Below are 24,265 nucleotides of genomic sequence, written 5' to 3' on the forward strand. Positions count from 1 at the left end.
ACTTATGCACTGATGTTTAAAACAACACCTTATCCCTCTTTTATGACCCTTCATTTTATTGTGATATTTACAATTCTTTTTGTACAGATTTTGTTCTTGTGTCTTCTAAGATCCTTTTGTATCTGTTGATTTCCTCATTTAGATCAGACTAATTTTAAGAGAGTACCATAGTAAGAAAATTTCTCTCAGAAATGTTGCCTAGCCTGACCAGGTGGTGGCCCAGTGGATAGAGTGTTGGACTTAGAGTGTTGGACTGGGATGTAGAGGACCCAGGTTCGAAACCCCGAGGTCCCAGCTTGAACACGGGCTCACCAGCTTAAGTGGGGGGTTGTTGGCTTGAGCATGGAATCATAGACACGACCTCAAGGTCACTGGCTTGAGCCCAAGGTCGCTGGCTTGAGCAAGGAGTCACTCAGTCTGCTGTAGCCACCTGGTCAAGGCACATATGAGAACGCAATCAGTGGACAACTAAGGTGCCACAATGAATAATTGATGCTTCTCATCTCTCTCCCTTCCTGTCTGTTTGTCCCTCTCTCTGACTCGCGCTCTGTCTCTGTCACAAAAAAATAAAAGTAAAAAAAATGTTGCCTGTATGTTAATAATTGTAGACATCTTTGACTTTTCCTCTTGTTTTTGCGGATTTTGGTGGAGGGGATAGTATTTTTGATCTGATCTAATGATATACATATGATCAGAAAAAGCTGGATAAAGTTAGTGTGAGTGACATAGAGGGAACATAAGAGAAGGCAGACTTTGCAGGTGGTGCTGTTGCATTTGTTCCTAGAAATTCACTAATTCCTCATTTGGTGAAGATGTTTGAAGATGACTAATTGATGAAACAAATTACCATATTCCTTTGGAGTAAAGCTTTCCCAGGAGTGTGAACTTTTACAATCATGGAGACTGATGCCCAGATGTGTGGAATATTTTCCTGTCCTATCCAATTAATTGTTACATAATGATCAGTTGTACTCACATACCGTTTTCTCAGTTTGATTTCTTTCCTCCAAGATCACGATGACTTTGTCAGCACAGCGTCAATAAACTAAACTATTAATAGTTGCTAGGTGCCCAGTGTATGATGATTTAGTCAGCACTTTCCTTTGAGTGGAGCCTGATTTTTTTTCTTCTCTTTCTCTCCTTTCCTCTTTCTCTTGCCTTTCCTCTTGACATCTGATATAGTGGCTTTCAAACATTTTTGACGATGGCATGGAGTAAAAAAGGATTTACCGGTATATTGTGATCTTGTACTCTCAGGTAGTGACATGACATAAAAATGCTCCATGAGACTACTTACACTGACTTTGCACAGTTTTATTCTTCTTGCATTCTACTTTATTTAAATAAAAGTTAGATCATGACTCATTAAATTGATTTTAGGATCCATTAATGATTTGAGACCTGCAGCTGAGAAACATGATTTGGTCTTTGTTGGATAAACTTATTTCTGGCTCCTCCCTTTTATGTACTGGAAAGATTTGACTAACACGTGGGCCAGTGAGCAAGGGTATCAGACATGCTGGAATCATCAGTGACTGGACAGGAATGATGTCATTATATTGTTCTCTTTTGAGAGCACTAGTGGACTTGGCACAGCAATTGTAAGCATACATGACTATTCCATTAGAGGCAGCTCCTTTCTATTCTAAGCCTGTTGTTCCTGATTTCTACTCAGTGCTTCGGAAAATGGTCGCTCCCCTTTGGTTGAACCTATTTAGCTCCCTCTTGTTCCCTAAAGACTGCTCCATTGAGATAGCCTGGTAGTTGCTGATTGAGAGGACACCGATTTGATCCTTTGTAGACAAATTTGATGGCTTTGGTCTCTGCATTTGTTTTTTATCCTTTATATCCTGAACAGCTGAGAGGGGTACTATGCATTTCCACCACAATAGCCTCTCACTGTAGCAGCAAGTCTCAAAGAGAGGAAGAAGGGATATTTTTAATGCTCGGGAAGGCATTTCCAGCAATTCTGATGCTGAGTCCCTTTTCTGGTTTAATAGTCTTTCTGGAGGTGTTCTGGATCTGTATCTTTAACCCTTTGAGTAGTATGAACGTTCATGTACGTCCTCGTGCCTCCTGACCATCCAGAGTACAATTGTAACAAAAATTTTTATTTTAAAAATGTGTAAGGCAACATTAAAAAAAGGCAAATGTATGTTCTTCTTGTTCCCATCAAACAAACATGATTTTAAGTTAATAAAACTGTGACTGGAACTAATTTCACTTTTTGAAAAAGACTCACTCCTGGGGGTCAGCGAGCATGAAAAAAACTCACTACTCAAAGAGTTAAGAAGGGTCTAGACCTTCTAGGTATGAGGTGCAATAATTCTTTGGCTATCATGTCTTATAACCAGATTCACCAATTTATATTATGTCTCATTTCCTTTATCATATTCTCACCCTTTCTCTAGACCAGGGGTCTCAAACTCGCGGCCCGCCGAACAATTTTGTGCGGCCCGCAGACTGTTTTCAACTGCAGTGAGAAAAGTGTTGTGTAACAGTTAGTTGCCTTTTGTAGACCTAGTGCGGCCCGCCGAACGGCTGTGATCTTGCTCTGCGGCCCACATGCTGAGTTGAGTTTGAGACCCCTGCTCTAGACAGAAAATACAGACATACCAGGTCCTCAAATAATTTTGTTTTGTTTAGCATTTTGTTATAATGTTGATGAGATGTCTAGGAATTTAACTCTTATTTATATCAATTAGCTTGTGTAAAATTGATTGTTATATATTGTTTCACTTAAAGTCACAGAACCTATTGAATATGTTAAGTGAGGACTTACTATGTGTACACACACACACACACACACACACACACACACACACACACATGTTCTTTTTCCTGAAACATTTGAGAATAAATGGGAGATAAACCTCTTTACTCCTAAATATACTTAAATTTGTATTTCCTAGAAGTGAGAATGTTCTCTTAAATAACCGCAATACGGTTATCTTCATTAAAATGTTACACATATATAAGGATAAAACTAGGCATAAAACACTTATGCTTATAGTTCTTTTACAATTTCATAATCGGAATATGAATTTATAATTTAATATAGACAATAAAAGCCATGATACAATAAATGACAATCTGCTACAACTATATCCTGCTCCACTAGTGTGTAGCACCCACTGTCACTGGGCTATGTTTGACACTTTAATGTCATTGTGCCTGCACTGTCATGTGTCCTTTGACACAATTTCCCCACCACTTTTGCTTTGTGAAGTCTTATAAAATATTTATTGTACAGATTCTGGTGATATAAATTGGCTTTCTCTTAGTGCGAATGCCACAATTTCATATTCGGTTTATTTCTGTCCTTTTTTCATCAGACCAGGAGAAAAATGCAAACAGTCACCGAAATCATGTGCCAATGTTTGGTTATATACTAGGTGTGTGACTCAGAATATGCTTATGCCAGATTTTTTATAAGATTCTCATTGAAATAACAATACAAGTAAAAATCCCTCACAGATCCCCGAGTATTTGTCTGTGGGTCTCAATTTAAGGATTAGTATTATCTCATTTAGTTCTTACAGTAAGTAAGCTTTATTCAGTAGGTACTATAATTAGTCCCCATTTAGAGATAAGGAAGCTAAGGCTCACAGAGTTTAAATAATTTGCTTAAGGATATCCTGACTTTGAAGTCTATGCTCTTAATTTCTCTACTACATGCCTTCTCAGAGAGCATTTGAAGGCTTGACTACTGATTTTAAAAAAATGCACACAAAAGAAAATAAAACTTATACTACCTCCATTGATAAGTCAGTAAAGAGGTTTTCATTTGGAAAAGGTTTCCTAGACAGTGAAATAGCATTTTCAAAGTATTAAGTAGCTATCTGTAATCAGCCAAACATTTAGGGTGAGCAACAGCACATATTCAGGAACTGCCATGACTCTGCCTCCCATGTCTGTTGATGGCTCACACACACACTGCTACAGACCTCTTTATATTGAGCTTTTGTTTCCAGTAAGTACCTCAGTTAACTCAAGGAGAGAATCTCGCTCAGATGACAGGCAGCTTCACAAAGTAACGAATCTCTCATTGTCAAAGTGTTCAAGTAGAGCACTGTCCAGAGGCATTGTGGTGGGAATTTAAGCGAGTGACTGGACTTGATGACCTAGGACTCTGTGAATCTATATTAGACCCTAGACGTGTTCAAGTCAAGGATCCTGTTCCATATTGTTTTGTATTCCAAGTATGTACCATTTGGTGAATATGATCAGCATTTAATAAATAATACCTGTGGGTAATAAAGTAACCACTGGAGTGAAAGACTCGTCTCTAAGGAATAGTTTATTTAGCACTAGCAATAATTACTCAGTATAATTATCACTGTTTTACTGACAAGGTACGAATTCAAAGGAGTACTATATTCCATTTGATAACCTTCATAGTTTGCAAAACACTTTATTTGGTAGTTATAACAAGAAATTTTGCAGTAGGCTGAGTAGGGGAAGGTATCAGAAAAAAATAAGCTTTGGGAAGTCGAATTCCTAATTCAAGGTTAAACTGTTTAAAAAAAAAAAGTCTGAGGTGCCCCCTGCCCTTTACAGCAGTGGTCCCCAACCCCTGGGCCATGGACCGGTACCAGTCCACGGGCCATTTGGTACCAGTCCTCAGAGAAAGAATAAATAACTTACATTATTTCCGTTTTATTTATATTTAAGTCTGAACAATGTTTTATTTTTAAAAAATGACCAGATTCCCTCTGTTACATCCGTCTAAGACTCACTCTTGACGCTTGTCTTGGTCACGTGATACATTTATCTGTCCCACCCTAAAGGCAGGTCTGTGAAAATATTTTCTGACATTAAACCGGTCCATGGCCCAGAAAAGGTTGAGGACCACTGCTTTACGATGTCCTCATGTGCAGTCACGTGCTACGATCATCAAAATAGCAATTAATAAATGAGTGTCAGCTGATTTCCTCCAAGGTAGAAAATCAGAAGGTCTTAGGGAGTTACCTTCTCTGACTCCATTTTGTGTTTTCAGAATAAGTAAGTACTGAATATACTGCCCTTTCTAAAGGTTGGAGTCACTAACAATAAGTTTTGGGTTTTCAGTTATTTCCTTTTGTGAACAATGACATTGAAAATATCTCTTAGTAGTTTATTTTCCTTTTAAAAAGCTTCATAAAACATAAGGTTGGGATAGTATTATTTGCTTATTTAAGACACTGTAGGTATGGTCAGCTACTTTAATTAAAGTTTACCTGTCAGGGTAGGCACCTGGCATTTAATAAGATGGGTTACCCTCCCGAGACAGCTACTACAAATGTCTGTGCTACTTTTATAGTTTTATATCAGATCAAATTAGCATAATAAATGTTAGAAATGGGACTCCACTGGCAAAACTAATGGCTTGTTAATTAACATAATGAATGTTGAAAATAGATTCTTTTTTCACCAAACAGCTTTTTAGACACTTGAGGATGATTTATTATCTTTCCTTTAAATGAATATTACTCCATCTTTAGAAATCCATGCTTTCCCTTCATACACGTAAAAATGCTATGAGTTGGCCCTGGCCGGTTGGCTCAGTGGTAGAGCTTCGGCCTGGCGTGTAGGAATCCCAGGTTCGATTCCTGGCCAGGGCACACAGGAGAGGTGCCCATCTGCTTCTCCATCCCTCCCCCTCTCCTTCCTCTCTGTCTCTCTCTAACCCCTCCTGCAGCCAAGGCTCCATTGGAGCAAAGATGGCCCGGGCGCTGAGGATGGCTCTGTGGCCTCTGCCTCAGGCGCTAGAATGGCTCTGGATGCAACAGAGCGAAGCCCCCAGAGGGGCAGAGCATCGCCCCCTGGTGGGCATGCCGGGTGGATCCCGGTCGGGCGCATGCGGGAGTCTGTCTGACTGCCTCCCGTTTCCAGCTTCGGAAAAATGCAAAAAATAAAAAAAAAAAAAATGCTAGGAGTTATTTTAATGTCCTTTGCAATTCAGTTTTAATATATCAGAGTCAAGAATCCTTGGATGAAGTTCGGTACAGTGATATCTCGGTTTTCCTTGATAATCTGGCTGAAAACAATCGGTGAAATACAAAACCAACCAAAATCAAGGCAATTATTTCTATATGATTCAATGTAAATCCAATTAATTTGTTCTAGACACTCCAAAATTCATACCAAAAACATTTTGTAGAGACTAAATGTAGGTTTAATACTAAAAACAACAAGAAATTAATATAAAATGAATATAAAAGACTAATATTAAGAATAAATGGATATTTAACATGGCATTTACCTTTCTGAAGACTCTTCTTGGCATATGGAAGACAGCGAGGAGGGGAGAGAGAGGTACAGATATTAATGTTTGGAGGAAGAATCCCACTCCCTAAGGACCTTAAGCATCAAGGCACTATGTGAGGGTCACTTCCCTTCTTGGTCTTTTGGCATTAGGGCCAACTTCAGAGTCAGTGGACCCATGTCATACAAGAAAGCTGTCCAACGAGGTCTGTTTCTGCCTCCTGTTTAAGATTTGCCTAAAATGGGGCAAGGCATTACTGTATCATTAAACAAGTTGCAGACACGGTCTGCAGCAGCTTAGTCTGGGTGATTTTTCTCCACAAACCCCTGTACCTTACTCCACATGGAGAAGATGTCCTTAATCTCTGAAGAAGGCACATTCTCCCGTCTCTTCCTCCTCATCTGAAGCAACTTCTTCCTCTGCCGTCTGCTGCACTTCTAGGTGAAGGTCTTGCAGCTCTTCAGTGGTGAGTTCTTCACTGTGGTCATCCACCAGCTCTTCCACATCCTCACCACTCACCTCCAGACCCATGGACTTCCTCAGATCAACAGTTGACTGCACCACATGTGTAGGGTCATCAGGGAAGGCTCAAACCCTTCAAAATCTCTGTCATGCACACATCCTGGCCATAATTTCTTCCAGGCAGAGTTCATCATCCTGGATGTCACTTCCTGCCAAGCCTTATCTTTGAGGCTAATGCAGTTGAGAATGTTGAAATGTTTTTTCCAGAACTCTCTTAAGGACAATTCTGTATCTGATGTCACCTCAAAGTACCTTTGAAACATTGCTTTTGTGCAGTTTCTTGAAATTTGAAATGACATTCTGGTCCATGAGCTGGATGAGTGGTGTGGTATTAGGGGGCAAGAACTTCGCTGTGATAAAACTGAATTCCTCCAACAATGTATCTTCCAGACCTGGAGGATGTGCAGGAACATTGTCCATTACCAGGAGGCACTTAAGGGGCAACTGATTATCCTGGAAGTACTTTTTCACACTCGGGCCAAACACTTCATTCATCCACTCAATGAAAATTGGCCTTGTGACCCATGCTTTCTTGTTTGCCCTCCACATCACACACAGTTTACTTTTAATCACGTTGTTTCTGCTAAACACTGTAGGAGTTTCTGAATGGTACACCCATAAGAGCTTCACTTTACAAACACACTAGCATTACCACACAACAAAATAGCCTATCTTTCATAGGCTTATGTCCTGGCAGTGCCTTTTCCTCCTGTGTAACGAACGTCCTCTTTGGCATTTTCTTCCAAAAGAGACCAGTTTCATCACAGTTGAAGACTTGGGGGATGATTCCTTCAGCCTCTACGTAATCTTTGAATTCAGACACAAATTTTTCGGCCCCAGACTTGTCTAATTCGCACCTTTGCTGTGCCTAGTAACACTGTGTATGCCAGTGCGCCTCTTGAATTTTTCAAACCAGCCTCTGCTGGCCTTAAAATCACTAAGTACACTAGCACTTGCCCCAGGCATTTTCTTAATGAGATCGGCACACAACAGTCTGGCCTTTTCAGATATAATGGCCTCCGAAACAGAATCGTCATCTAACTGTTTTTGATTGATCCAAATTAACAATAACTGTTCAACATCTTCAATTGTTTGTGATCTCTGTTTCGTTAGCACATTCACGCCTTTTGCTACATTAGCCTTCTTTATTGCTTCCTTTTTCTCCACAGTGGAACTTACCATGGATGGTGACTTCCCGTACATATGGCTGATTTCAGCCATCTTGAAGCCACTCTCGTATTTTTCAATGATTTCCTTCTTCAACTCGATCGTGTTCCTGACCTTCTTCTTCAGAGGGCTGCTGGCTCTGGAAACTTCTTTTGCTCCCGTGACGGAGCTAAAAGGAAAGGGTTAACTTAGTAGCAAGGGAAACACTTAACAGAGACAATGAGATTAGAGCACATGTGATTTTATCTTATGTGCATTAGGTACATTTTTAAACTGAAAAACCGCAAAATAAACACATTACACCAAACGCTGTATACGCAGTAATCACTTACATGTAATTGTAGTATTACATGTAGTATTATCATTCGCAATCAATAAAAAAAGTGCAAAAACACTGGAAAGCAATGGAATTGTTTGGCTAGACGCACAGGGTGATGCTCACACAACAAGAAACAATGCCACACTGAGCAGGAAAATGCATGGGTTGCCCTTTGTTTTTGCAAAATTAGCAGCAAGGTCACGTGGGCACGCCAGTGAAATTCAAGGCAACCAATGAAAACTGAGACATTTTTCGTGGGGGGAAAAAAATCGACGAAAACCGAAACCGACAATAACCGCAGCCAACGAAAACCGAGGTTTTACTTCCTTTTTTTTCATTTGACACGTCTTTGTGATATTCCCTTTGCCTCCCAGCATGTTCCTTCCCAGTCTCTCTTCCCCTCTCTGCACCTTAAAAATCACTGCCCTAATTAGTATGTTGTCCAGATATTCTCAGTACAAGCTACCATTCTTTGTTGAATATGTCTAAACTCATGGGAAGTCGCTGTCTTCTCCACACACCTGGCTCATCAGTGTCCCTCCTGTAAGATGGTACATTCAGACCTAAACGCTGGTTTCTGTATGTGATCTAATTTAGTATAGTGTTCCTAGGGCTGCCACCGACTTAGATTTTGTCCTAGACTTCCTGACGGTGAAGGGGGTAAGGGCAGACTGGTGACAAGTGCATGAAGCAGCCAAATGTAAGACTGTAGGGTGCAGTGGGAACCCTGCGGGGCAGAGGGCCTCTTCTCCTCCACAAGGGCGGCCACACCCGGCTCTGGCCGTTGTGTCAGAGCTGGCTCCTGAGGGCTGACCCTGCGGGTCTCTTCCCAACTCTGGACTTTACATTGGAACTTGAAATTGGTCATTGCGGGAGTGTTTATAACATGGCACAAGCTACAAATTAGGACTTTTTTGTTTTATTCTTCCAAAAGAGCCAGTTGTTACCATTTACTGGCATATTTTGCTTTCTTGCACCTCACTTCATTGTGTCTTGCAAAGTGAAGGCAAGACTTTCTGCCAGCAAAATGATAAATCATTTTGTTTTCTGTTTTTTTTTTTTAAAATATTTATTGATTTAGCGAGAGAGGAAGGGAGAGAGAGACAGAGACAGGAGGGAACATTGATCTGTTCCTATATGTGCCCTGACCTGAGATCAAACCTGCAACCTCTGCACTTTGGGAAAATGCTCTGATCTGTCCAGCCAGGGCTAAAATGCTTTATTGAACCTGCAATATCTCTGAGGTGTGCCTGTCCCATGTCACTGGTTCCAGCTGACGGCTTTTACATGGGAATGTGGGGCTGGATTTGTCAAATATTCTTGAGTGTTCAAACAAATTGAAACCTGACTTTTCATGTAAAATTTCTAGATTTTAAAATTTTCATATGAGTCAAACAGTAGTTCCCTTGCCAAGATTGGAGCTTATCGGTATTATTTAGTATGTGTTATCTGGTATAGTCTCAGTACTTCTTCTATTAATATAACCTAAAATAACAGTAGATTTTTTTAAAGCAACTTACATCAGCTTCTCTCCACAGCCCCATTATAGTTGTGAATTACTAGAGCAATTTTTTAAGTGATGAAAAGGGTGATATTTAGCATTAAACCATCTCCTAGTACCTATAAATGTCTTAACCCTTTGAGTAGTGTTTATTTTTCATATTTGCTGACCCCTGGGAGTGAGTTTTTGTTTTAAAAAAATGAAATTAGTTCCAGTTACAGTTTTATTAATTTAAAATCATGTTTGTTTGATAACAATTTATGGAAACAAGAAGAACATATATACATTTGCTTTTTTTTTTTTTTTTTGTATTTTTCTGAAGTTGGAAACGGGGAGGCAGTCAGACTCTCGCATGCGCCCGACCACGATCCACCCGGCATGCCCACCAGGGGGCGACACTCTGCCCATCCAGGGCATCGCTCTGTTGCAACCAGAGCCATTCTAGCGCCTGAGGCAGAGGCCACAGAGCCATCCTCAGTGCCTGGGCCAACTTTGCTCCAATGGAGCCTTGGCTGAGAGAGGGGAAGAGAGAGACAGAGAGGAAGGAGAGGGAGAGGGGTGGAGAAGCAGGTGAGCGCTTCTGTGTGCCCTGGCCGGGAATCAAACCCGGGACTCCTGCATGCCAGGCCGACGCTCTACCACTGAGCAAACCGGCCAGGGCACATTTGCTTTTTTTTAATGTTGCCTTACACATTTTTAAAATAAAAATTTTTGTACAAAACATACTCTGGATGGTCAGGCACGAGGATGTACATGAACGTTTGTTACTACTCAAAGAGTTAATGTGGAAATAATATGGATATGTGTATTTTTTTCCCCCATTCAGATTTTCTGTTAAAACATGAAGGCCACTTATTTTCCTTATCTTCTTTTTTGCTTTCTTAAGGATTTATGTTACACACCCATGAAGTACTTGTTGATTTGGCATTTGGTGGGGATAACATTTGTGCAAGCAAACATTTGGGGTTTACACTTTTAGAGAAATTGACTCTAGTTTGAAAAATCAAACTTGTTACTTCCTAGTGGCTTTAGACTTATTGTAACTGCCTTTTTATTGGATCCCACTCTTGATTTCTTGTAAATGAAATGAATACATATTCCTGTTAGAAACCTAGAAAATTACCATCTCTTTCTCTAGAATTGTCTTTCTCATCAAACTCTACATATATATGTGCTTTTTTTCTTAAGGAAAATATTGATTATAAGTCATTGTTTTCATGGAATTTAACCTTGTTTAATTGCACTTTAGTCTTTTTTTTTTTTCAGGGACAGAGAGAGAGTCAGAGAGAGGGATAGATAGGGACAGACAGACAGGAACGGAGAGAGATGGGAAGCATCAATTATCAGTTTTTCGTTGCGACACCTTAGTTGTTCATTGATTGCTTTCTCATATGTGCCTTGACCGCGGGCCTTCAGCAGACCGAGTGACCCCTTGCTCAAGTCAGCGACCTTGGGTCCAAGCTGGTGAGCTTTGCTCAAACCAGATGAGCCCGCGTTCAAGCTGGCGACCTCGGAGTCTCGAACCTGAGTCCTTCTCATCCCAGTCTGACACTCTATCCAACTGCACCACTGCTTGGTCAGGCAGTCATTTTTTTTTTTTTTTGTGGCAGAGACAGAGTCAGCAGGACAGACAGACAGGAAGGAACAGAGAGAAATGAGAAACATCAATTCTTCGTTGCGGTTCCTTAGTTGTTCATTGATTGATTTCTCATATGTGCCTTGACCGAGGGGCTACAGCAGACCGAGTGACCCCTTGCTCAAGCCAGCGACCTTGGGCTCAAGCTGGTAAGCTTTGCTCAAACCAGAAGAGCTTGCGCTCAAGATGCCGACCTCAGGGTCTTGAACCTGAGTCCTCTGCGTCCCAGTCCAACGCTCTATCCACTGCGCCACCACCTGGTCAGGCGCACTTCACTCATTTTTTAAAGAAACTAGCCAAGGGAGAGATCTGTTTCTGTTCACTAGTAATCAAGGAATGAGAAAAATGAATTTTCATTTTTTAGCAAAGTGCTAGTTTAGAGTACATTGAATAAAGCAGTTTAAATTAGAAAGGAATATTTCATTTAGAATACAGGAGGACTAACTATTTTTGGATTAAAGTGGCAGTCTGAACAAGTTCTTCTAGCTTCCCACTTACCAAAAATCCTTTAAAATAACAAAACATAGACAGTAGAAAAATTTGTAAAACTGCTGGAAAACTAGAAAAGGTGCCTATCATCTGTAGTCCAAAAGTTAGGAAGAATTTCTGGAAAACTGAAAACAGATGGGATTAGATCGACAAAAGAAAAATAAAAAACAAAACAAAAAAAGCATAACCCAAAACACAGGTGCAAAAGAGTACAGAATTAAAAGCAGAAGCTTGCAGTGATTAACAACTACCAACAGGACGGGGCCCTGGAGCAAAGTTCAGGAAATTGAAGTATTCCATTTATAACAGTGACCCCCTGGCTAAGAACTAAGATCTCTGCTCTCAAGAAAGTGAACATCTGTCTTGGAAGCATTCATCATGGGGGTTTAGGGATCTGAGAGAGCAGACATGTAGAGTTCAAGATCACCATGGTTACCCCCAACATCAAAGGTTCTAGGGAAAGCGGTGGACAACATCTTCTCAAGTCCTTTGCCACTACAGGAAAGACTTGATTTTGGGAAGTTTGTATTTTTCTTTTATCTTGCCTTTCTACTTGCTCCCCACTCATATACCCTAAATTGAAGCCCATCACTGGACACCTCCTATATACTCTTACAGATAGCCTGTATTTGACACTCCCCAAGGAGAATCTTAATAGTAGAGAGGAAGCATGTATTAGTTGCCCTTGTTGACTGACCCATTCTTTTATTTTTTTTATTTTTATTTTTTTTACAGAAACAGAGAGAGAGACAGACAGGGAGAGACAGATGGGAATGGAGAGACGAGGAGCATCAATCATTAGTTTTTTGTTGCACATTATGACACCCTAGTTCATTGATCACTCTCTCACATGTGCCCTGACCGCGGGCCTTCAGCAGACCGAGTAACCCCTTGCTTGAGCCAGTGACCCTGGTTCCAAGCTAGTGAGCTTTTGCTCATACCAGATGAGCCTGCGCTCAAGCTGGCGACCCCGGGGTCTTGAACCTGGGTCCTCGGCATCCCAGTCCGATGCTCCATCCATTGCGCCTCCGCCTGGTTAGGCCAGTCTTTTATTCTTAAATATGCCTAAATGTCAAAGGGTCGTCAGACCATTGAAGCAAACAGGATGAAAGAAAAGACCCAGAGTAAGCAGACTTTGGGAAATACAGAAGCTAAAAACATGTTAGCTGTTTTCTTCTAAGAGATTTGAGATAGTGAATATATTAAATAAAAGTAGCCTGCTATGAAAAAAGAATATTTTAAACAACAAACTGCATGAAAGTTTAAAATATGATCATTGAACTTAAAAGATTAAGTAGGTTGGCTTGAAAATTGACTAGATGTGATTAAAGAAAAATTGACTGATGTGGAAGAAAGGCAACAATGTTTTGTACATACACTGGGAAATTAAGAGGTAAATACAGACCAACTCCAGAATCTTAAATATCCATCATCAGATAGAGGTTCTTGTGAGATGAGGGCAAAGAAGAGTCATTAATGAATTTTGTGTATAGGAATGATTTGTTTGTTGTTATTTGAAAATTAGTCATCCTTATAGAGATTTTTATATTTCAGGAAGAACTTAGATAAACTAAATTAAGATCAATGAACAATAAAATAAAATATGTGAATGCCTATAGCTCCTGGGCTCTTGTGACAAAGAGCCCTACTAAAAAAAATTTGATCTAGGCCCTGGCCGGTTGGCTCAGCGGTAGAGCATCGGCCTGGCGTGCGGGGGACCCGGGTTCCATTCCCGGCCAGGGCACATAGGAGAAGCGCCCATTTGCTTCTCCACCCCCGCCTCCTTCCTCTCTGTCTCTCTCTTCCCCTCCCGCAGCCAAGGCTCCATTGGAGCAAAGATGGCCCGGGCGCTGGGGATGGCTCCTTGGCCTCTGCCCCAGGTGCTAGAGTGGCTCTGGTCGCGGCAGAGCGACGCCCCAAAGGGGCAGAGCATCGCCCCCTGGTGGGCAGAGCGTCGCCCCTGGTGGACGTGCCAGGTGGGTCCCGGTCGGGCGCATGCGGGAGTCTGTCGGACTGTCTCTCCCCGTTTCCAGCTTCAGAAAAAGAAAAAAAAAATTTTGATCTAGATTGGTTCTAATATAGTTCTTCTCCTAGTGAAGGCAGGAGGGGATTTAAAAGATTTCATTCATTCAGAAGGTATTATTCAGGGCCAGATTTGTATAGAGAGTTTTGCTAAGCTTTGAATAGGACATATTGAAATATATAGGACATAATTCTTACTTAATATCTAGCAAGAGGTAGGCTTTAATAAGCAATTGTATTAGTTTTCAATTGCTGCTGTAACAATTACCATAAACAGTGGCTCCAAAACAACACCTGTTTATTTTATTGTTCCATCTATCTTTTGTGTGTGTGTGTGTGTGTGTGTATGTGTGTGCGCCCCCGTGTGCGCCGCGCGCGCGCGTGCGTGCGTGTGTGTGTGTGTGACAGAGAGAGAGAGGGACAAACGGACAACAGGAAGGGAGAGAGATGAGAAACATCAGTTCAATTCTTCATTGCAGTACCTTTGTTGTCCATTGATTGCTTTCTCACATGTGCCTTGACCAAGAGGTTATAGCAGAGCGAGTGATCCCTTGCTCAAGCCAGTGACCTTGGGTTCAAGCTGGTGAGCTATGCTGAAACCAGATGAGCCTGCGCTCAAGCTGGTGACCTCGGGGTCTCAAACCTGGGTCCTGTGCATACCAGTCCAATGCTCTATCCACTGCGCCACCACCTGGTTAGGCACACTTTTTTTTTAAGTGAGGTGAGGGACCAAGAGGGACGGACAGACAGACAGGAAGGGAGAGAGATGAGAAGCATCAACTCATAGTTGTGGCACCTTAGTTGTTCATTGATTGCTTTCTCATACATGCCTCGGTGGGAGGAGGGCTCCAGCCGAGCCAGTGACCCCTTGCTTAAGCTAGTGACCTTGGGCTCAAGCCAGTGACCATGGGGTCATGTTTCTGATCCTGTGCTCAAGTTGGTGAGGCCATGCTCAAGCCAGTGACTCGGGGTTTTGAACCTGGGTCCTCAGCATCCCAGACGATGCTCTATCCACTGTGCCACCAGCTGATCAGGCAGCACATTTTCTATGGGTGAGTAAATTATATATCATGGAGAGGTGGTTAAGGATCGAAAAAAACATTTGTTTTTCTATCTAATTTGAATATTGCTGGTTAGTCTTGGCTATTTTTTAACTTCAGAATTTACACAGCCGTAGTCCTGTGCATGATGATTCTCAACCTTCTAAACTGTAGCTGTAGAGAGTGGGATGGGATCTCTCTGTAGTAAGAAAGAAAGTAGATATTTTAAAAAATTAGGTTTGTTTGTAAATGAAGTAATATTGATGGGCTGTTCTGCTTCCTTGTAAGGGCAGTGAGCTTCTGAAATTATTTTTTTACAGACGGAGAGAGAGTCAGAGAAAGAAACAGATAGGGATAGACAAGAAGGGAGAGAGATGAGAAGCATCAGTTCTTTGTTGCAGCAACTTAGTTGTTCATTGATTGCGTTCTTGTATGTTCCTTGACCAGGGGGCTACAGCAGAGTGACCTTTGCTTAAGCCAATGACCTTTGGGCTTGAGCCAGCGACCTTGGGGTTTCGATCCTGGGTCCTCCGCGTTCCAGTCCAATGCTCTATCCACTGCACCACCACGTGGTCAGGCAAGCTCCTGAATATTTTTACAACAGAATATTGTGAAGTGCCAAAGGCTGGTTTTGGCATTTGATGTTATCCTACTGAAATAATTGATACACAAGCAATTTATGTAATTTATAGTGGATGCTGCACCTCCCAGATTCCATCTGCTACTGGTCATGTGCCAGCCAGTGGTTCCCAGCTGTTTGTTATCACTCAGTTGAAGGGAGTCTGGTCTTTTAGGGTCACATCCCTTTCTGGGTGCAGTCTGCCTTCAATGACTGACAGATGAAGTGGGTATAAAAGTCCAGCCGACTATCTTGCCCTGACTCTGAAGGGGTTGGCTGAAGCCCTATTATGACATCATAGTCTAACTTCTCTATCTGCTCCTGTCTCCTTGTCTCCTATAGGGATGATCCCCTACACACTTCCTGTACTCTGTCTCCATCTCAGGGAACCCAGTTTGCATAAAACCTTTACTTCCTTTTGAGGATTACTGGGATGGATAGGAACTTGATTATTCTCTTGTTCGATCTTTCCTATAATGCAGGGTTGTCCTTATTACTTCATTATACTGTCAATCGTTAAACACTTTGAGGAGTTAGAACAGTTTTATTATTAAGTAGAAATCTGTAGCCATGTGACTTTCTCTCCTGGACACTTCTATTTCCAGTTACTTAGAACCTCTCTTCCAATCCTTGGAATTGTTACTGTTTCCATCCTTGGGATATTTGAAGGAAGTTATATTTCCCCTACTAAAGTGCCTCCTTTTTTCACCTATTTATTATATGATGTGTGGTTTTTTTCAACCAGCTTTATTTAAGGTATAATTGACAAATAATTGTATATATTTAAAGTGTACAATATTGTGTTTTGATATATATGTACATTGTCAAACAATAACCACAATCCAATAATATCCATCACCTCACATATTTTTGGGGAGTGGGCTGAGAGAACACTGAAGATCTACTTTCTTAACAAATTTCAAGTATATAATACAGTAAGTATTATTAACTGTTGTCATCATGCTGTACATTAAATCCCCAGAACTTACTCATCTACTAACAAAATTTTTGCCCTTGGACTAACATCTCCCCCTTTCTCTCTTCCCAGCCTCTGGCAACCACTTTTCTATTTTCTGTTTCTAGGAGTCTGTCCTGTGTGTGTGTGTGTGTGTGTGTGTGTGTGTGTGTGAGAGAGAGAGAGAGAGAGAGAGAGAGAGAGAGAGAGAGAGAGAGACACGGAGAGAGTGGCAGTTAGGGACAGACAGGCAGGAAGGGAGAGAGATAAGAAGCATCAATTCTTCATTGCGGCTCCTTAGTTGTTCATTGATTGTTTTCTCATATGTGCCTTGACCAGCGGACTACAGCAGAGCAAGTGATCCCTTGCTTAAGCCAGTGATCTTGGGCTTCAAGCCAGTGACCTCTGAGCTCAAGCTAGTGACCATGGGATCATGTCTGTGAACCCTTGTTCAAACCGGTGACCTCGGGGTTTTGAATCTGGGTCCTCTGCATCCCAGTCCAGTGCTCTAGCGAGTTTGCCTTTTTTTGATTCCACATAAATACACGTGAAATCATGCACTATTTGTCTTTGAGCACAATGTCCTACAGATTAATTCATGTTGTTGCAATGGTAGGATTTCTTTCTTTTATGGATACTCTACTATTTCATTGTGTGTGTGTGTATGTGTGTGTGTATACACATCTTATTTTACCCATTCATCTGTTGACAAACACATAGGTTGTTTTCATATGCAATAAACATGGAATTTTTTTTATCATATAAAGTATTTTTATCATATAAAGTTGAATTTTCAGTTAAATAACTGTTTGATAAGTGGAATTAATAGCTTACTATTTTCTATTTGTTGTTTCACATGTTAGTTTATTACTTCCAAATAGGTGAAAGTTATTATGGGTGGGATTCTATAGTCTCAGTTTTTCACAGTGCATAACACAGTCATACCAGGTGTTTAGTTTTGGTTGAGAAAAAAATTTTTTTAGAAGGGGAGGTTTGTGCTGGTGGTTCGGTGGATCAGGGCGCATACCAGAAGCAACCAATAAGTGCATAACTAAACGAAACAATGAATTGAGGTTTCTTTCTTTCTCCTTCTCTTCCCTCCTCCCCCTCTCTTCCTCTCTCTCTCTCTCTCAAATCAATAAATAAAAACATTAAAAAAAAGAATTTTAGAAGGGGAGCTAATTCTGGGAGGAAGATGACAAAAGTTGACTAATATCAAATTAGGTTGTCACTTCTAAACATATGAATTTGGAATTTATTCCATAAAGAATTCTCATAGAGGTAGGAGACAGGTAGGAGCGCTGTCCCCCACAGCCCAAGTGGGACTTGGCGCTGTCCACAGCGCTACCCAGCTAAGCCTGAGCAAACAAGCGAGCAGTGCTAGTTCCTCTGCCATGGAGTCGGGGGGTGGGGAGAATGTGGGGCATTAGGGGGTCCGAGGCTTGCTGAGGACAGTGCTGGCACTGCCAAGTGAGAGGCTTTGAGTGCTCAAGAATCTACTGAAAAACCTCCAGCGAAGTAGAATCTGTAGACCTTCCAAACTGCCACCTGAATAAAGGTATCCAAGCTGATGCTGAAGATACTGACATACTTCCCAATGGTCTGGCTTTCTTTAGTATGGGTCTAAAATGTCCAAGACTCCACAGTGTCACACCAGATATTCCTGGAGGAATACTACTGATGAATCTAAAAGAGGGAAATCTAAGGCTTTGGAATTAAGAATCAGCCATGGGTTTAATTTGGCTTTGTTTAACCCACATGGTATCAGCACTTTCATAGACACAGTTTATCCCTTTGTTGTAAACAACCCAGAATTCAAGAATACAGTGGAAAAATTTAAATTTGAAGAAGATGATAATCTTTTGCTTCTTCAAACAGTTGAATATAAGCTTCATCCAAGTGTGAATGTTATCATAGCTGTTGGACCTCCACATTTCTCTGCCAGTGGTGACCACTTTTTCTGATCCTTTCTTAAAGTAGTTGGAAACATACTTGAACTCACACTGGACAAATGTTGCTTATACAGTCCAAATGATGATAAAGTGGTAGCAGAAAGATTTGATTCAGCAAACGGGATCAGTATTTCACCTGATAAAAAGTACATCTGTTGGTTCTTGAAATTCATGTTTTGGAAAAACATCCTAATATAAATTTAACTTAACAAAAAGTACTTAAGTTGGTTGCACTAGTGGATAATTTATCACTCTTTCCTCGGGGGAAATATCAGTAAGCTGTCATCCAAATAGCCAGGAGCTCTTCATTTATGAGCAGGACAGTTCTCCCTCATCAGAGGTTCTCTGCATCCAGAATATTCTATCAGAGAAGCTTGCAGTGACTACGGTTTATGCCAACAATGGGTCTGTTCTCCAGGGAATCTGAATGTATGACAGAAAGCTGTTCAGAGGCACTTTGTACCTCAGAGCCCTGCGTTGTGAGTTCTGAATTGTATTTTCGGTATACAAGTGTGCTAACTTCTCTTAACAATTGATTTTCTGTGAATTGCTGTTTCTGAGGGAATTTAACCAGCAAAGTTGAGCCAGAAATGGATGGCTCATACAGTTCATTTTATTTCAGGAAGGAAAGGCCCCTTCAGTTCTTATAGACTTTTAATGTAAAAGGAAAAAGAATAGTTTTTAAAATGCCAAATAAAGAAGAGAAAAGAAAGCTGCTTTTGGTAATCCTATTTCCGTAAAATGTGAGTGACCTCTGTTCCAATAGTGTGACTGTTCAGAGGTACTGATAGATAACATGTTTGGCTGTTCTGTACTTACATCATTGTTTACTATGGAGGAGGTGGAGTTATGTTAAAGACTAACTGAAATTTCCCCCCGCCCCCTCCAGAACAAAACAAAACAAAACAAAACAAACCCTCTCTGACTGTGGGAATGGGTTATCTGTGACAGAGTGCAAACCCTAGCAGGTGAGAACAAGGCAGGGTACTGAGCCTTGGAAGGGAATGGAAGGGAGGGCTGCTCCCATTTCCTGAGTACTACTCTGAGGTGAGCATTTTCACAATTAGTCTCCGGAGTAATACTACCCTTCAATTTATTTGTTCTACAAACATTTATTGAATGCTGATGACATGTTCGCCGCCATGCTGAGATGTAGAAACTGTTATCTCCATTTGCAGAGATTGGGACTCTGCCTGTTATCTCACAGCAGTTTGGTGGCAGAGACGGGATGGGAAACCAGCCTTGCCTGACCTCACTGTGCATAGCCTTTCCACTGTGCTGTTTCAGAGTAGGAGAACATTACTTTGACTATCTGTAGTCAGTCATGAAAGTTTCATTTAGAATTTTGTTAAGGAACTTGACATAAATGCTGCACATGAAGAGAAAAAGTGGTTAAATGATATCTACTAGAACAAGCCTGTAGTGTCTTCCCACTCACTGTCTTCCCACTGCTCTTCTGGAACCAGTCTTGGCGTGTTATGGGGCTCTACGTTTTGGTGTAGTCTGCCTTGCATCAGGCTTGTTATCTCTGTGTCAGTCTGTCGTCTCTCCCACCCACTGAGATCTCCCAGAGTATCTGTGTGTAGTCCTTTAAACAAAATAATGTTTTAATTTTAAGTGGAATATTATTATTTCTCTTAGTAGGTGTGAATTGGGTAGTGTTTTGGGATATTTGATTATTGTACAGCTGTGAAAACGAACACATGGTTGTTATAGGGATACTTAAAAATAAGATGGCTTTCCTTTTTTTTTTTTTTTTAAAAAAAAGAATTTTATTTTCGTTCTTTTTAAAATTTAGTTGATTTTGGAGAGAGAGGAATAGGGAGAGAAAGAGAACTCCTGACTGGGGATGGAACTGGGAACCTCTACATATTTAGACAACGCTCTAACCAACTGAAACTATTTGGCCAGCGCAAAAATGACTTTTTTTATGATTTTATTTATTGATCTTAGAGAAAGGCAGGAGAGGAGTGGGAAGCATCAACTTGTAGTTGCTTCTTGTATGTGCCTTGACTGGGCAAACTCAGGATTTTGAACCGGAAACCTCAGCGTTCCAGGTCAACGCCTAATCCACTGTGTCACCACAGGCCAGGCAAAGATGGCTTTTCATAGGAATATTCCTTTGCTATGCTTTAAAAATGAATATAGTTAAAAATTAGTTTTATGAAATGTTTTCAGCATAAACAAATAGGGAGACCGTTATAAGGGCTCTTAAACCTTTCAATTGGATTAGGATAATATGTTGAGGGTCCAAGCTAAACAAAAGCCAGTTGAAAAGAAAAGAAGCATTGTGACTTGGAACAGTATTCCTGCTGAAAGGTAATTAGTATGTAGGTCAGAATTAGTGCTGTTACCTCTGGAGTGACAAATACCATGATACTAAGAATTTAGTTATGGGTCGGAAACATTTTATTTGGTGTGAATCTTTAGGGATTCTATTCTGAGAACTGAGATCTGAAAACAGTGGTTTCCACTGAAGCTAGCTCATGGAATTAGTAATTTAAATTGTAAAACAATAAGGCTACAACATTAAATGAAATTTTAAAAATAATTACCTGTGTGTTCTCTTTTCCTTTTTGTTCACATGTTCTATTCATTGTAGCACTTTTAAAAATGTGCCATCTGCTTTCAAAAAAATTTCACAAGTCATACTCATACTCACTGATGGGAATACAAATGAGCAGACTGTTCATACTTATTAATTTACTAGTTCCTAGGAGTTTATCGTAAGAATATAATCTGAGATTTGCACAGTGATGCTTATTGTGGCATTGTAAAATATTGAAAACATCCTAAATATTTAACAATAAAACTACATTTATGGTATGACACAAGTTCGCTGTGGGTTTTCTCTTAGTGGCAGGATTATGAGTGATTTTTATTTGATAACTTTTCTTTTGAAAAAAATTTAATGAATTGGTTAAATATAAATTATCAAATGCTTAAATTTACAGGGCTCTTTTTCCCCCCCCAGTACTTTGTTTATTGATTTTACAGAGACAGGAGAGAGAAGGGAGCATGGAATGGGAAGTATTATCAGCTCATAGTTGCTTCATGTTGTTCATTGCTTGCTTAGTGTATGTGCCTTGAACAGGGAAGCCCAGGGTTTTGAACTAGCAACCTTGGCATTCCAGGCCGAAGGTTTATCCACTGTGTCACCACAGACCAGGCTCGTAATTTCACAGGGTTCTTATGGAGTTATAACACAATTTACTTATTATAATAAAATTACCCCTTTTATTACCTGGGGAGTTTATGCTACGAGTTGATGCTTCCCGCTCCTATAGTTATTATAGATAGTGACTGTTTTCTTGTCTTACAGCATTTTCTTTTTAGTTCTTTCCTATTTCTAGGAAGAGAATTACTGGGTAAAACAATATAATTTCTTAAGTTTTTTTTAATATAGCTTTTTAAAAGGTTTGTACCAACTTACTACTATACAAAATAGTTAATGTTTAGATCTGTTTCACCTGTAATAGATACTGGCTTTTTTTCCCCCAAGTTTTCTTTTTTCTGATTCAATAGATGAAATATATGATACTTCAGTTCCATATTTTTGTACTTCTTTAATTATTAACTGGAAGTGTTTTTAAAATATTTAATTTTTAAAAAATTTATTGATTTTAGAGAGGGGGGAGAGAAGGATTGAGAGAAAGAGAGAGAAGGGAGAACATCAATCTGTTCCTGTATGTGCCCCGACCAGGGATTGAACCCGCAACCTCTGTGCTTAGGGATGATGCTCTAACCCAGCGGTTCTCAACTTGTGGGTCGTGACCCAAGCTTTAGGCGACCCCTGTGTTTTGGTCATTCGACCCCTGCCGGGGTCGCGACCCACAGGTTGAGAACCGCTGCTCTAACCAATCGAGATATCCAGTCAGGGCTTTAAATTATTATTATTATTATTAATTAATTTATTTATTTCCTGAAGCTGGAAACGGGGAGAGACAGTCAGACAGACTCCCGCATGCGCCCTACCGGGATCCACCCAGCACGCCCACCAGGGGCGACGCTCTGCCCACCAGGGGGCGATGCTCTGCCCCTCTGGGGCGTCGCTCTGCCGCGACCAGAGCCACTCTAGCGCTTGGGGCAGAGGCCAAGGAGCCATCCCCAGCGCCCGGGCCATCTTTGCTCCAATGGAGCCTTGGCTGCAGGAGGGGAAGAGAGAGACAGAGAGGAAGGAGGGGGGGTGGAGAAGCAAATGGGCGCTTCTCCTATGTGCCCTGGCCGGGAATCGAACCTGGGTCCCCCGCACACCAGGCTGACGCTCTACTGCTGAGCCAACCAGCCAGGGCCTTTAAATTATTTTTTAATTGTACAAATCCCTGGGGATTTTGAACTGCTCATAGTCTCTGGTTTGTCTACATGGTTGTACACTGGGTCTAGGACACACATGAAAGTCATTCTGGGACCCCTCTTCACTTTCTCTGTGGATTCCTTCACCTTTTTCTATGTCCTTTATCTCCTGTGTTTCTCTGCCCAGATTTACTATTATTTTCAAAGAGCTTATCTTAACAAATACCTTGTGGAAGGTAAGTGTTTTGAGATATTGTAGAAAACACCTTTATTTTACATTCTCACTTGATTGATAGTTTAACTGGGTATAGGATTCTCAGTTGGAAATTTCCCTTCAGAACTTTGGACGCAAGCCTCATTGCCTTTTGGCATTGTCTTACTGTTGAAATCTGAAGGTATTCTGATTTCTTATGTGTTAATGTGACTTTTTTTTCCTCTCTGGAAACTTTTGGAATCATCTTTTTCTTCCCAGTGTTCTGAAATTTCGCAGTGCTGTGACTTGTGTTTTTTTTGTGATCCTTTTTATTGGAGACTCTATAAGCTCCTTCTGTTTGGAAACTCATTCCTGGGGAAATTTCTTAAATAATTTCATTAGTCATTTTTCTTTGTTTTTTTATTCTCTCTTTCTAGCGATTTTATTTTTTAGATGTTGGACCTCCTGGACTGGTCTTAATTATTTCACCCTTCTCTGTTTTTTTCTTTTTTTCCCTTACTGACTTTCTGTTCTCCTTCCAGGAAGATTTTTCTCACAGCTTTCTTTTCCAATCCTATTAATTATTTTTAAAACTTCTGCTATCATGATTTTGATTTTTCTAGAACTTTATAAAAATTTATACCCTTTCATAGATGCTATCTTTCTCTGAGGCAATTGATATACAATATTTTTAAATTACTCTTGCATAATCTTTGTGTCCTTGTATTGCTTTTTTGGTTTGATGTTGTCTCTTGCATTTTAGTAACTGTCCCCAAATATCTACTTATCTGCACATGGTTAGTGTCAGTGCAGAAATTACTGACTTTAATAAATAGAGGAAGGGGCCTGACCAGGTGATGGCACAGTGGATAGAGCATCAGACTGGTATGCGGAGGACCCAGGTTCGAAATCCCAAGGTTGCCGGCTTGAGCGTGGGCTCATACAGCTTGAATGCAGGCTTGCCAGCTTGAGCATGGGGTCGCTGGCTTGAGTGTGGGATCATAGTCATTACTCCATGGTTGCTGGCTTGAGCCCAAGGTCTCTGACTTGAGCAAGGGGACACTCATTTTCCTGACACCCCTTGGTCAAGGTACATAAGAGAAAGCAATCAGTGAACAACTAAGGTGCTGCAATGAAGAATTGATGCTTCTCATCTCTCTCCCTTCCTATCTATCTGTGCCTATCTCTGTCTCTCTCTCTCTCACACATACATAGACACACAGACACACAAACACACACACACATGAAAAAGAGCCTGACCAGATGGTGGAGTGTTGGACTAGGATGCAGAGGACTCACATTCAAAACCC

At 40.8% G+C, this 24,265-nt stretch overlaps 1 protein-coding gene and 1 pseudogene across 3 annotated transcripts in view; both read left to right on the forward strand.

Annotated features, from left to right (window-relative positions):
• Window positions 1-24,265, forward strand: part of VGLL4 (vestigial like family member 4) — a 173,790-nt gene that overhangs the window by 22,678 nt on the left and 126,847 nt on the right. The gene's annotated exons all lie outside the window — the stretch shown is intronic.
• On the forward strand, window positions 10,504-18,959 carry LOC136382408 (serum paraoxonase/arylesterase 2 pseudogene; annotated as a pseudogene).

This window comes from Saccopteryx leptura, chromosome 10 (assembly GCF_036850995.1).
Source record: "Saccopteryx leptura isolate mSacLep1 chromosome 10, mSacLep1_pri_phased_curated, whole genome shotgun sequence".
Classification (NCBI taxonomy): domain Eukaryota; kingdom Metazoa; phylum Chordata; class Mammalia; order Chiroptera; family Emballonuridae; genus Saccopteryx; species Saccopteryx leptura.